The 15,191-nt window shown below is 41.1% G+C and overlaps 1 protein-coding gene across 2 annotated transcripts in view; it reads right to left on the reverse strand.

Moving 5' to 3' along the window:
• Fshr (follicle stimulating hormone receptor) overlaps positions 1-15,191 on the reverse strand; it is a 160,871-nt gene that overhangs the window by 49,067 nt on the left and 96,613 nt on the right. The gene's annotated exons all lie outside the window — the stretch shown is intronic.

Below are 15,191 nucleotides of genomic sequence, written 5' to 3' on the forward strand. Positions count from 1 at the left end.
AAAAAAAAAAAAAAAAAAAAAAAAGAAAGTTCTTTTACAAAGGGAGGTGGTGAGCTGCACTTGTATGGTGGGCTGTACTTCAGTGACCCTGCCCTGTACCATGGGACTAAGCTCTCTCTCTATTAATCTGCTTTTGGGGAACAACAACCTGGATTTCATCTCTTAAAATAAGCACGAATTTAAATCCCCTCTGCTTTCATGTCATCACCCAAGCAGAGGTTGTTATTGCAAGATCTTTGGCATTAATGATATCTTGGCCTAAAATACCCCCTCCAAAAAAAACTCTTGAAGTCTCAGTTTTACTCTTCCTGGAGTAATTTGAAGGCAATGGAGAATGATGTCCACTATGCAGAATCCAGAGCTTTCCAGGAGAGAGAACAGCTCAATCAGTTAATGTTTATAAAGTGGTCCTGCGATGAACTGTGCTATCCTGAGACCTTCTGAGAAGGCCTCATGCGCTTTTGGTGCTATGGCTAAGGACATCTCAGAAAGTCTCACAGGAAGCCCTCATTTAAACAGAGGAGACAGAACCTGTCTGCTGACCAGGGCTTGGACTGAGGGTCTAGAAAGGCTCTGGAAAAGACCTGGAGAGCAGAGAAGGGAGAGAGGGCAGTGGGACTGTAAGCGGAAGCTCTGTGAGTGAGGGCTGAAGACCTGTGGGGCTTGTGAACCTGAGTGGTGGCATGGCCATTTCTCACAAGTTCTGAGAGGAGACATTGTGTGAGGAACAAAACAAAACAAAACAAAACACTTTTTATTCTACAGTTGCAGGGAAGAAGGCATTTATTTGAACAATTTAAAGGATTTCAGAGTAATAGTTGCATGTGCGGAGAATAAGGCAGAGAGGAAAAGACTGGAAAAAAAAAAGAGTTTAAATCTAAATGAGGCCAGGAACCATTTCCAGGCCCACCAGTAACAATAGGTTTGGTCACCACTCATGGTAATCCCACAGCCTAATGCTGGAAGACATTTCTGCTACCTGACTTCAGGTATTGAGAGTTCTGTTTTCTGGATTCTTTTCCCAAAGGAAGTAGAAATTATTAGAACAATAAAGAAACATCTTTAATTTAATTATTTTATAAGGGAGTGCATACTTTATAGTCTCAACTTCAAAGACAGAAAAGGGCATTGAGTTTGGTAGGGGACACCCAGGAGTGCAGGGACATGGGGTGGAAAAACACATCACTGAGCAATTCAGAGATCTTATTTCACTTCATCACAGTTATTTATCTGTAGTTATTTCTGTTGTCACTGTTTGGGTGTTTACCATTCACCAGCCACTTTCCACACATTCTCTCCAATGCTTTTGGCACACTTATGAAGCTGGCCTTTTGGTCTGGTTAAGAAACAGCTTTGCCTGTATGTAGAGCCTGCTCCGCTGATGGCAGGCTCGTACACTCTGCATGTTCTGCCTCCCAGGTCACTGTAGGGACCTCTCTGGGCCTGGGCTTCTTCATCATAAAATGAGGGGGCAGATGAAATGGCTTGTGAAGCCCTTCCAGGGCATAAAAATGGGGCTTTGTCATCAAGTGTAGGAGCTCTGCAGAAGGGTTGTATTCAGATATAAAGCTTTCATCTTCCAAGTCAGGGCTTCTCAAATGTAAGCACATGCCAGTCACCTGGGGATCTTGTTAAAATTCAGATTCCCACTGGAAAGGCCACGAGTGCAGCAAGAGCTTCGGCCTTTGAAATGGTTTGGGAGCTGCTCTCAAGACTATATTTGAGCTTGCACATTTCTTTGGAAGAATAGTAATAACGTCCTTCTGGAGTTTTCTCCTCAACATACACACATACACAGGTGAGTGTGAAAAGCAGGATAGAAGCGTCTGACTATATCAGCTCAAATGGAGTCTAGTATTTGATTTTAAAAATCTCCACCCCCTCTGAGAAGTCTTTTTCTAAAAATCATCACTGAAGTTTTCCTGACCTCACAAGATATTTTTCATTTCTCAGTTAAATGAATTGATACATTGTTCTGTTATTGCTTTTTGTTCCTGGCCATTTTCTGATTCCTCAACCTGACTTTGGTTTTCTGGACGGTCTCTCATTCATCTGTCTTTGTATCTCCAGCATCTAGTGGTGAATTGGTATGCATTTAATGTTCAATAAACGATAGGTAGATGAATGGATGGATAGGTACATGGGGAAAAAGTCCAGTTCCATGAATGGCATCTGTTAGATTGTAAAGGAGTTGGATATTTTCTGTGGTATTTTTCTAATACATTTTTTTTGTTGGCAATAGTCCAATTCTAACAAATGATATCCAAGCCTAGCTTGATATGATCCAAGCCTATGACTTAGGCTTTTGTCTTGGGGATTTTTCTAATATACAATATACAATATGCAAGAAACACATATGCACATGTATTTGGTCTGCTGCACTAACAGTATTTGGGTACTTTTATCCCCATTTCACTGTATCACACCTTTCCTCAGATTTTTTGCCTGCCAGATGAAGACCTTGAATTGACAAAAGAACCAGAGAGGATAAAGGAGGAAGAGTGCTGGTGACTGTTGGGCATTAGAAGGAATTTGATTGGGGATTAGAGAAGATAGTTAAAGTTTCTTCTGTGTGAGAGATTCCATGCTTATATGAATAAAGGGAAATATAAGTATTAGGTTTATCATCCTATCATGGGGTGATATTAATGTGTCCACTATTACAGCCAATGCTCATTTACCAGATGTTAGGACTATTTCATTTGGAGTAGACTTGCTACAAGTCTATACATATGATCAAGAACAGCTAAAGAGCCATGACCAGTGGCTAAAGACCTCACTAGCACTTCAGTGACATGGAGAACAAGAGGTAATGAGAAATTACATACTCACTATTGTAGTTTGGATATGACTTGAATGTGTCTACCAAGAGGTTTGTGTGGTGGTGATGTTGCAAGATGGTAGGAACCTCAAGGGCCTTATGGGAAGTGGTTGGATCAGGATAGCCTGTGATGGTATTAATGCTGGTCTCAAAGCGTGGGTTAGGTCTCACAGGAGTGGATTAGTTTACTTGTCAGTGGGCTGTTATAGAACACTGAGGCTGGCCCCTCCTTAGTGTTGGTGCTGGAACGTGGTTCCTTTTCCACTTCTCTGCCATGTTGTGACACAGCCAGGTGGTAGCGCCATGTTGCTTGGACTTTTAAGCCCCGAAATTGTGAGCCCAGTGTCTCTTTATAGTTTGTTATCCAGTGTCAGTTGCTACTAAGCAACACAAAATGGACTAAAACACACACAACAATTTTATTTCTTGCGCAGGAGATATTTTCTAACCAGGTGGTCCCCATTATTTTCCTCCTCCCTCACCTCTCCACAGAACATTTTTCTCCAATATATCCAATGTACTCCTTCCTGAATGAGTACATTAGAGGTTTGAATTACATTAAATTATTTGTAATTGTCATTGTAATAAATTTCTTTCTTTTTTTCTTAATAACCTCAGGCTAAATTCCTTTGACTATTTTTCTTGCCCGAGTGCCCTATTGTTTAGGAGACTATATACTCTGTCATAGATCCTCACATATTGCATTGGGTTTGCATTCTGGAGATGTGCTATATAGTTTAAATAAATAAATCTCCCTCTCTAGGCAAAGAACTTCTGGAGGACAATGACTTTGTCTTTTATCTTAGTATTCCTGCTCCAAGCCAAGTGTTTGCTAAATGAATGAATTATCTTTGAAAGATTATAAAAGATTTCCCGACTTTGCTTTTGTACATTAAGGCTGTGCTCTTGAAAACTTGCAGTAAACAGAGCCTATGCAAACCAAATTGTATATTAACACAGGAGGGAAGCTTCTTGTTCAGCACAATCTTGAAATGAGATTTTTGAAAGAATGGAGAACTAATTCAACGAATGTTCAACAATTTTTGATTAAGCAGTTTCTGTGTTTTGGGTACTGTTGTTTGTGCTGGGAATATAGAGATGAATAAACTAGGTCCTGGGTTTTAGCAATCATCTCAGACCCAGTAAGCCTAGTATCCTAGGCTTTCCTTAACTGGGTATTACCTTTACTTGATGGGCTATAGCTAAGTTACTGAAAAAGGTAAATTGTGCTTTTGGTATACAGTACTGAATTTCAATATAATGGTATGCATATAATTATGTATTAACATATAACACATACTCTATATAGCATAGGAGCACATATTTTTACTTTATATATGTATACACAATATATAGTATGCCACACATATAATAGCTAAAATGCAATTATATTTATGCATAGTTATATAATACATGTGTTATAATTATATAATATGTAATTATATATACCTACATATGAATATAGAGTATATATAACTCAGCAATACATGTATATATAGTATATGTAATAATATAGAGAGTGTATATACTCTCTCTCTACACACACACACACACACACACACACACACACACACACATAATGTCTTTTCCCATATAGTATACTTTATTATGTTTAAACCCTCCATTCTTTGGGAAATGTGCTATACAGTTTAAAGGCAGAAAAGGTCAGGTGAAAGTTCCCATGAAAGTGCATAATAGGAAAGTTCAAAAAATACACATTCCTACTTTCTTTAAGGTTAGATATAGAGACTTTGCAATAAAACGGAGGCCTGAATTTGAATGCTGCTTCACTTTTTACCGGTTTAGGGATTATGGGCAAGTTACTCAGCACTTCTGAGCTCTAGTTCCTTGTCTGTTGAATGGGAATAACTACTACATAGGAGTGTCACAGGGATTAAATAAAATAGTATCTGCAAATGTATGATGTTTGCGCCATGGTAGACTCAAATATCATGGTACCTGCCTAGCAGCCTGCCTTCTTCTCTTTGCAGAATTTAGTACTGAATTCACCTGCAGCTAGGAGTTATTGGGCTGGATAACCATGGTGCTAGAAAATAATTGTGCTAGTAGAGGTCCTAGGACAACTTCTATAAGCTTTAAATAGAGACAGCTAGGTTATCTTCCAACCCCAGTTTAGATTATTAAAGTCTTTTTAAATTATTTATTTATTTATTTATTTAAATTCTTCTTGTTTTTTTTTTTCTTTTTTGGTACTGGGGATTGAACTCGGGTCCTTGCGCTTGCAAGGCAGGCCACCGAACCACTGAGCTAAATCCCCGGCCCTTTATTTAAATTCTTAAATGAGGCTATGGCATTGTCTTAAACTCTAGGCCTATTCTAAGTCTCACAGTGAAATTGACCATGTGGTCCACTGGCCAAATCAAGGAGATCAGGCAGATGACATAAATGATTCAATATGGGTGGTCCCCATCTTTCAAGTTACAACTTAAGAAACATGGGTAAGAACATTTCTGAAGGGCTCCTCTCTTCTCAGAAGGTAGCAGGCAAGTCCTTTCCTTTCATAATGTCTGAGATGGTCCTACATCTCAGATCTGCTTCCTTCTCCTGTGAAAGGTGAGTCTTTGCTAGAAGTGCTCTAAAAATATCCCCCAAATGACACAGAGTTAAAATCACCCTCAGTGACTTGGCCTAATGTTTACGTTTGAATTCATTTCATTCAGTTTGAAATGCATCAGTGATGAAACTATTGTGTCCACTTAAATTTTTTCTTGATTTAAATATATTAAGTCATTTACATTCTTGTTCTCCCACAATTGTAATAACTAACATGTATTAAGCACTTAATATATGTCAGCTAATTTTTCTGTGCCTTATATTTATTAAGTTCCTTATTCCTAACCACAGTCCTATGAGGTAAGTATCATCTTTAGCCCCATTTACCGAAGGGGAAAAAGAAGTGTACAGAGGTTAACAAATTCCTTAGTACCACCCAGCCAGTGTAGGAAATCAACCTGTAATATGGACAGGAGGCCTCAAAGTGAGGGCAGAAATGTACTAGGCCATATTTCCAGTGATTGAAACTATTTACACTTCAGAATATTCTGTTGTTGTTATTGTTTTAATTTCCAAAGAAGTAGAAGTAATTTGGGGGCAGTATGCCTATAAAACAACTATATACCACCCCTTCCCATGATGGATGGTACTTACTACAGCTGAGATCTACACTGTCCTCCCAAAGTCTCATGTGTTCAGAGGCAGGGGCTTTTCAAGATGACTGGATTGAGAGGCTGCTATACTCAATGCCTAATCCACTGATGAGTGTGTAGCTAAATGTGCTGTTAGGTGTGGCTTGGCTGGAGGAGCCAGGTCACTGAGGATGCATAATTGGAGGGTACAGCTTTCTCCCAGGCTGCTCCCTTCTCCCTCTGCTTCTTGGATGCTATGAAATAGGCAGCTTTCTCTGCCATTCTATTTTTCCATGATGTTTCTGCCTTGGAGCCAGCTGACCATGGACTGAATATCCTCTGAACTGTGAGCCAAAATAAACTTCTCTAAGCTGTGGGTGTTGAATATTTTGGCCCAGCAATGGGAAAAGTGACTAGTATGGTACTGGAGTTTGGGCAATTCTCTGGGTTAGGCATTTGGAATCCTTCCTCCTCTTTCCTTCACTTTTGTTCTATGGGCTGTGCACTTTCAACTTTTCATGCATGTCACTTTTATCTAGCTAAATTCTAATTTCTATTGTTTTATATGGTTTATACTTGAATAAAATGTAGTAAAAAGCTCTTATGTGAGCTGTTATTTGGAAGTTTGATTTATCTATAGAAGGTAAACAGAGCTAGGTAAATAGTAGGGGTTCACCATTCTTGGTTCTTTCCTCTTGTACATCATATTTTCCCTATCTCGTGCTCTCCAAGTGTCAGCATTCTTTTTTTTTTTTTGTACTGGGGATCGAACTCAGGTCCTTGCACTTGTGAAGCAGGCACCAGAACCACTGAGATAAATCCCCAGCCCTAAGTGTCAGTGTTCTTAAGCCCTATCTTGGAATCTTCCAGATTTTCCTGTTGAAATTTCCTTAGTCTACCTCATTTCCCCACCACTCCCAGTGGGACCTTTTGCAAATGAATACATCATGGGACAGTCCTCCCTCTTGGACTAAAGTCCCATGCCTGTGATTTCCCAAGGCCTATTCCATATTTTCTCTTTCCTTCCTCAATCTCAGCCCCAACCCAACAGTTTTATTTGACATCCTTACTGGGCTGTTGGACCAAACTAAGTTTTTATTCCTGGTTTTATCTCTGATAATTCTTCATTTAATGTCCAAGCAGATCCTAAATCCTCCTAATTACTTTTTCCCATATTTCTTGCAAATGTCGCTTCATTTCCTACCATCATTATCATAATTATAGTTCTTTGCAATTTCTACTAGACCAGCAGTTCTTAATAGTCTTGTGGTGACAGAGAAGTGGTTTGATGCAGGTCATGGGTCATTGTTTTTCAAACAGATTGTCTAGATGATTTTCTTAAAAAATTGGAGTAGATTCAAGATTGTGTACATAAAATGCAAGACAGTAAAAATGGAGCGGGAAAAGGAGGAAAGAGTAGAGGGGAACCTGGTTATGTGAATCCTTCTCTTCCTAGACACAGAGATGTGGCTGGTACTTATGCTGGGCAGTCATGTGTAGGGGGAAAAACAAATGAAATTAAAAGAAGTGATAAAAAGTGAAGGAGAGAGGAAGATTTTTTAGTGGATGAGCTGGAAGCTAGGAAAGGTAGACAATTCCTGTATTGCTTTGTGTATGCCTGTCAGAAATGAATTAAACAGGAATTCACTGAGTTCTTAGTGATGAAACATGAAGAGTATGAAAGGTAGTAAGATACTGAGCATTGTCTATAGAGGAGAAAGGAACGGGGTGGACTTGGGTCACTTGGTTTCAAGATGTCTGCCAGCTTCAGCAGGGCCCCAAAGGGAGGTGGGAGGTCAGAGCAGCCTCTGACACACAGGGATTATAAAGTGCCTGTAGGTTCAGGACACATGTAAACTTGAGCTGTGTGACCCAAGTCTATAGAAATAGTGATGACGCTTATGATAGTTAACCTTTTTCAGACATTTGCTGTGTAGTAGGCACAACACGGAATGCTTTGCATGGATATCGTCAGTGGACTTGTTTTGCCAGGGCATGGCTGGCTGGCATCTGTCTTAGCTCCAAAAGCCAGACAGGCCTGAATTTGAAGTCTGGCTTTATCCTCCCTTAGCTGCGTGACCTTGGACAAGTCAGTTAACACCCATGACACCCATGATGCTTTCTTGTTTTAATGGAGATAATTATACCTACCCTTTAGAGTTTTGTGAGAATCATGGAGATATTCAATGGCATGGATTAGATTTCTAACAGTGTTTCAAGAACCTATTTTCTCCCTGTGTTCCTGGATGCCTCGCTAGACTGCATTCCTCAGCTAGTCTCGCAGCTAGGTTGAAGCACTGTGAGAAGAAAACCCATCCTGTGGCACGGAGCAGGAGTGACATGCTAGCCCAGGGCTCCTGTGTGCTCTATCTCCCTTCCAGCTTTTGGTTCCAAACTTGAAAGCCAGAATGGAGGCTGCAAAGCTGCAGTTGCCTGGGATCCTAAGAAAAGTGCAGATGAACTTCAGCCTGGGCTACTAGAAGAGAAAGAAAGAAACGTGGGTCCCCACCTTTTGGAGTTTGTCGTTGCCATCTATGATGCTCTAGCAGCCTGCTTTGTTCTGGAGCTTGCTCCCGAAATACTCCCCTAGTAAGGCAGGATAAGCTGTGCACCTGGTGAAATGTGGGCACATCCAGAGGTGTTAAGTGAACTCTTATTGTTTGATTAATTAGGAGCCATACAGGAGTACTGCTTGGCCAATTAGAAGAAACTAAATACGTTTTTAAAAAATCTCTAGTCCTTGTTTGGCTCAATTAGCCAGAGACTGTGTTTCCTAGTGACGTATTATTTACTATCTGTGATGGCATTGCCTGCTTGTTGTGAGCACACCAGGTGGTTGCCATTCAGTGAATTATAGGCCCTTGGCTTCTTTTCTCCCTTTTTCAGTTATTTCATGAAAAGGAGGTGGGGGGAATGCACAAAATCTCCAGTCTGTCAGAAAGAACAACTGTTTAACAATGGGGACCACAGAATGCATTTGCACACATAGCCTGGGAGAGAAGACAAGAAATTGGAGGGGCCAGGGATTTAGCTCAGTGGTGCCACAGCCTGCCTTACAAGCACAAGGTCCTGAGTTCGATCCCTAGCACCAAAAAAAAAAAAAGAGAAGGAAATAAAAAAGAAATTTGAACCCTCTGGTCTCTAAACTCTCGAAATGCAGAGCTGCATCTCCTGAATGTACAGGAGGAAGCCATTTGTCACTCTAGTCAGTCACTGGAACTGTCTGACAGCCACTGTCCTCTGTAGGGGTTGCTAAGGTCCTGGGGCCCTCAGTACACTCTCTTCAGGCCTTTTAGTTGGCCAGGCTGTTGAAGGTCATGTGACTAATACATGCCATGCATAAGGAGAAAAGGGCAGAGGGTAATCAAAGGTTGTGCTGTTCACAATTGTTTTATAGCTTCACCAGAGTCAGGAGACTCAGGTTCTAGTCCTCACTCTGCCACTAATTAACCGCTGTCCTTGAGTTGAATTAGTTGCATTTGCTGGGTATTTGATCCTCAACTATAAAGTAACACTGTTGACCTAAATAATCTCCTGGGTCCTTTCTAGCCCTAGAATTCTGTGGTTTTAATTACTTCTGTGATTTTGTTATTAAAAGGCAGCCAGCCGCATCATGGGCACTCCTCCATGACAGCCAGCTTCTATTTCTAACAGTCTGGAGTGAGGTAGAGCTGCCTCCCCAAGGCCCTGTGACCGTTCCCCTGGGAGCAGCAGCAGGTAGCCACAGAATCATTCTTCTGATTCCTGGGCAAAGCAAGAAAGAGCCTGAGCCAGTAAGCTCTTAAGGGCAGAGTATGTTTTATTGTGAGCTTAAAGAGGGCTCTGCTGGTAACTTCTGTAGCCAGTGTGGATTTCCTCCTTCCTCGATATAAATCCAGAGCCTCTTAACCAAAGAAACAGCAAGTATGTCTGTGCATGTGTAGTTGATGGTGTTTGTGTGTGGGTGTGTGTGTGTGTGCGTGTGTGTTACTCTCACCCCACAGCACCCCTAAACCTTCTCAACCATTCTCTCTGGGTTCTATTGAGCCTTTTTGCTGTCCTTGCCATGCCTGTAATATAATCCCCCACCCCCAGCTGGCTTTCCTCCTCCTTCCAGCCTGTTTTCACTCTGTAATTCATAATTACTCCATCTTTGATGCCTCTCCATTTTCCACCTCATTAACTCTTACTCTTGGCATGAAAGTGCTTCCTTTATGAGCTGCGGTGAAGAACAAGGAGCTCACATTTGGCCACTTTTGAATTTGAGCTTCATTGGTGGTCTTCTTTTCCTCTTTGGAATGCTTGACTACAGCAACCTTAGCAATGGCTTGTTGCAAAGCTGTTATCCATGTTTCCCTTTGAGATCATTCAGAAATTCACTGATACCATATTTAATTGATTTTATATCCATCCCTGGACAGAAGAGCCTCCCAAACTCACCCTCTTGTGGTGCTCAAAAGCCTCATTCCTTCATTCTGTTGCTTCAGTGGGTCATAAGAGTGTCCATATTTTTACAGCGAAGAAACTTGAAAGGTTATTAAAAAGGAATGAAAGTTTTTTTTTAAAGCTTCCTATTTTACAAGATGCCTGGAGAAAATACCATCATTCTAGGGAGGTATGAGAGGGTTGTCTTTTCACATAACTCTTTATATTTAGTTGGTTGAGTCTACCCAAGATGTTAGAAATCATCAGCATTGTTCAGTGTATTTTCAGGCTTTTCCTCTTCCATGGAATCCTTTGTTTAAGTGAAAGCTTGGAAAGCACTGATGTCGGGATAGAATTGCTCCTGTTGAGCATTGCAGCTGCTGTCCCTGTGGGGAAGGAGAAGAGAATGCAGATCCCTTTCCTCACCACTTCTGAGCACATGGGGGGCTCTTCTGTGCTGATGTGAAAGTGCATAACTTAATTAGAAAATTCACATTGTCCTTAGCTTCTCTGAGCTTGAATTTTCCTCATCTTTGAATTGAGAATAATGCTACTTGTGTTATGAAACTTTGTGAGAACCATGTACAGGATATGTATACATGAAATGTACATGTTAAGTCTCAGAAGCTTAGTAAGTTCTGGAAAACTGGTGTCCTTGTTTCTTATGAGAGGGATTCAGCTTGGCGACTACAAATCCCAAGGCTCACAGACTATGTCATAGTCATAGCTTACCACCCTGTAAACTGATGCTGAAAGACAGATGACAACCGCAGGGCGGGAAGACCTGGATCTTATCCATAAGCGAAGTACCATAAGCATAAACTTTTCCCTCATGCTTCAGCAGGGGGGCAGGAAGGAAACCCCATCTTGATATCAAGGCCTCCCCATAAAGTTATTTCTCAAGGAGCCTCCTATACCTCTTGCCCATGAAGATGTTTTCCCTTGCCTGTGCTTCCCTAACAAACGGTGCGCCCTGCACTGTGGATTTCACCTGGGGCAGACTGGAGTCGTGCCAGCTGTGCCTCTGTTTGTCGGCCCTAACTGCCGGGGCAGCAGCTGCTGACACCCCGTCACCGTGCCAGGCCCTCGGGTCACCCTCTTCTTCTGACATATTTGAGAGAACACAGTTTTTGCCTTCAAGAAGCTTCTTCTCTAACAGCAAATCATACTCTCTTCCTGTGGTGCACAGTGAGCAGGCAGACTGCTTTTAAAGTCTTTTTGTAATCATTCCTGGAAAACAATGACTACTCAGTGACTGCGGATAGACGGAATGAGAAAGGCAGAAGCTTGTTGTCTCATTTACTAAAGACGAAGGCTAGAACGGAAAGTCTGGGTGATTCATCCAAGACCACACAGCAAGTTAAAGAGAGAACCCCATGCTGGTGTTCCAGCAGCTCTCAGGATTGTGACTCTCATACCTGATTTTCAGCTGTGAACAGCCAGCCACTATGTTATTGCTTATTCATGTTACATTTTCTTTGTTTCTTTATTTTTTTTTAAACATATGAGTATTGGGGGGAGTATCTTCTGCCCAAATGTGCTTTTGGTAGAAATTCTGGGACCAAATTATTACATTAAGTCTTGATTTAGATTTAAGAATTCATCTGAACACATTAGTTTTACAATTTGCATATCTAATTATGTTTTTTTCTCTGTCACCAACCACAAGCAATTTTCCCCCTTTTAGGATCATTGTGTCTTTAAATGTAAGAAATAAGACACAGGAATTACCATAGCAACTTGCTTTCCAATTAGTCTGCAATTGCTGACAATCAGTATGATTAGACAGGGTCAGTGGCTTTGTGACTTTGTTGGGGAGGCTCAGGGACAACCAGGAAATGGGAAAACGATTGGAAATCTCTCCTTGGAGCTGAGTGTGCTTCCTTTATTGCTCTCTGCCTGGATAACCCAAAGATAAGTCTGCCAGTAGCCACAGTTTATAACCTGCCAAAAAGAGCCTGGGAATGGATGGTGAAAGATGTTCCAATGAAGTTGGTTTTTCTCTTTCAGCCTCTGAATGCTTTGTAAAAGACAGAAAATCACCAATTTGAAAATGAGAATAAATAGTAGCTGAAGGGGGAATTGATGAAGATGCAAATGCAGGAGAGCTATTTTCAGCCCAGATAGGGAAAAAGGATGCTCAAGAGGAAGAGGGTTGGTGGCTGCCAAGCTGGCCTGGACTGCAGGCTGTGCGCGAGCCAGAGCCTGACTCGGGGTCACAGGAAGTGAGGCTGGCCTTGCCCCCTCATCCCCTGGGCCCCTTTTAGCGACGTCCTCTATACTCTTTTCCTCCATAGTCTCTGCTCTAGAGAAGAAAAGCTCATCCACGCCAAAGTGCGGTTGTCTGACAATAGAATGGTGTCCTATGGGAAGGGAGGGGTTTGGTTTTCTTGAAGAGCAGTATTTTAATACAACAGTTGTCATGAATACTAAGCATGAGCATGGAGCAGGGGATGGAGGTATTTTTGGAACTTTTGGGATTTTCTGGAGCCCCTTATGTCACATCTGTGACCTACTGTGATTTCATAAGCCTGGCCATAAATGAATTTCAAGTCCTCACCATTGACAGAAAAGATAAAGCAAAGTTATTGTTTGAATGGCCAAAGTTTTGATCCCTCTCAGGCATAGCACAGCACCCAGGAAAGCAAGCAGAAAGTACGGGGTCTGGGAACATTGTGTTCAGGAGACAAAACCCAAACTCTGGATGGATCAAGTGTTTAGTGTCTAGGAGAATGAGTTAGAGGATCTGATTTTCCACCAAACTCTCCCTGTCATTCCCTCTTCCTTCCCCAGTTATTCTCACCTTGAAGCTGAGTAGGAAGAAACAGTTCTAAGAAGGCAAAGGATGAGGGCTGGTGAGATGGGCCTTGGATGACCACAGCATTCCTTGACCCACCCCCATCCTAAGTGGTGAAGAAAACTCCCTTGCTAAGCCTGTGGTTGACTTCCTCAAATCTCTCCCCTCTATCCAAGAGTCTCTGTGACACTCAGGATACTGTTAGTACAAAGCAAATAATGTAGAAGCCAATAGTTGGAATCTAGTTTAAGTTTTCCACTTGCTTATTGGTAGTGTGGCTTGGGACAAGAGTCTTTCTCCACATCTCATGTGCAAAGTGAATTAAAGATTCTGTCTTACCTACTCATGTGATAAAAACTAAATGATGCCTGTGAAAGTGTTTGGTGAACTGCAAAATATTAAATGCATTTTGGGATGATTATTATCATGGTTGTTACTGCAATAGTCCATCCCTTATCTGTGGGGGAAACGTTCAATGTGCCTAAAACTGTGGATGGCTCCAAACCCTACATATACATATTCTGTGATTCTCCCCATGTAATTGATAATACAGTTTAATTTATAAATGAGGTATAGTAAGATGCTAATAATAATGATTAATAATAAAATAGAATAATTAAAACAATGTACTGTAGTAATGCTTATGTAAATCTATTTCTCTCCCCCCCCTCTCTTGCTCTCTCTGACATTAGTTTATCTCTAACCAAGAAGCTACTAAATAATTAATGGGCTGGTGATGTATACAGAGTGGATACACTGACAGAGGGTTGGTTTACATCCTTGGAGGTACCAAGAAGGACAGTGTAAGACTTTGTCATACTACCCAGAATGACACTCAGTTTAAAACTTATAAATAATTTATTTTGGGAATTTTCCTCTAATATGTTAGGACGGCAGTTGACCTCAGTAACTGAAATGAAGGAAAATGAAACTGCAGATAATTGGGATGAGGGTGATCACCCCTGTTCTTTGATGAAACCCCCATTCCCTGCCATGTTCTGCACTTCTTTTCCTCTTCTCTGTGCTTCCCCTCTACACACCCATTTTTAGATGAAACTCAAAACAAGCCCAATAAATTCATCTTGAGTTATTTCTGTAGAGCTAGCACTTCTCTGCCTTGGGAAAATAGAGGGGTGAGATACAGGATGACATTTAATGCATAAAATGACATTGGGAGGGAGGAGTGAGTCATTGAAGATAAATCAGAGAAGGCGTTTTTTTTTTTTAAGTTCTTTTTTGTGGCAGTGACCTCTTCCTGTGACCCTTATACCATGTTATGCCACTTCCTCCGCTCACTCAAATGGCTACACTGTTACATTGCATGTGTCTCAATGTGTTTAAGCATCAAGGTTGGTTTTTATAGCTGTTATAAAGCACAACTCTTTTAGAAGCTAGGATGCCTGTGTTAAAGATAAATTGCATTTCCCTATGCTGCTGAACAGCCAAATCACTAGAAATTATAGAAGAGGAAAGGGGGCAGAAATACTAACAATGTGGTAAGGAGGGGCTGTGTGCAACTTTCTCCTATTGGCATAGTTTTTTCCAAGTGTTTTATTTGATTTCACATTGTTTTTCACTGTTAAAGGGTCTTTGATAGTGATAAAGGGGATCAAGGACAATAAAATTTTACGTATAATACCATTATACCCAACCAGAGGACAAAGCTGTAGAGTGTGGCTCCTTGGTGGACTCTTTACCCTGACTTCCACCAGGGAAGTGTTTCGAATCCAGAGGCCTTCATGGCGACACCTATATGGGCTTTACCGTCTTTTTACTCCAATTATTGCCTATGACATTTAAAGCTTTGGATCCACCCTGAATCCTAGTCCTCTACCAAAATGGATGTGCGAATTCTTGTTGCAGCATTACAGTATAGGCCTGGATTAGAGGACAGATCTCAGAGGTCTTTTTTTTTTTTCTTTCTCAGAAATCTAAGACCAAAGGAGTTCCTTAGTGTCTCAAGATAGTCACAGGTGCTGGTACTTTATATGTTGCTATTTGCAGACAACAGTTTTACATTTTA

Source organism: Fukomys damarensis, unplaced genomic scaffold (genome assembly GCF_012274545.1).
Source record: "Fukomys damarensis isolate Sample0158 unplaced genomic scaffold, DMR_v1.0_HiC HiC_scaffold_2, whole genome shotgun sequence".
NCBI classification, from domain to species: Eukaryota; Metazoa; Chordata; class Mammalia; order Rodentia; family Bathyergidae; genus Fukomys; species Fukomys damarensis.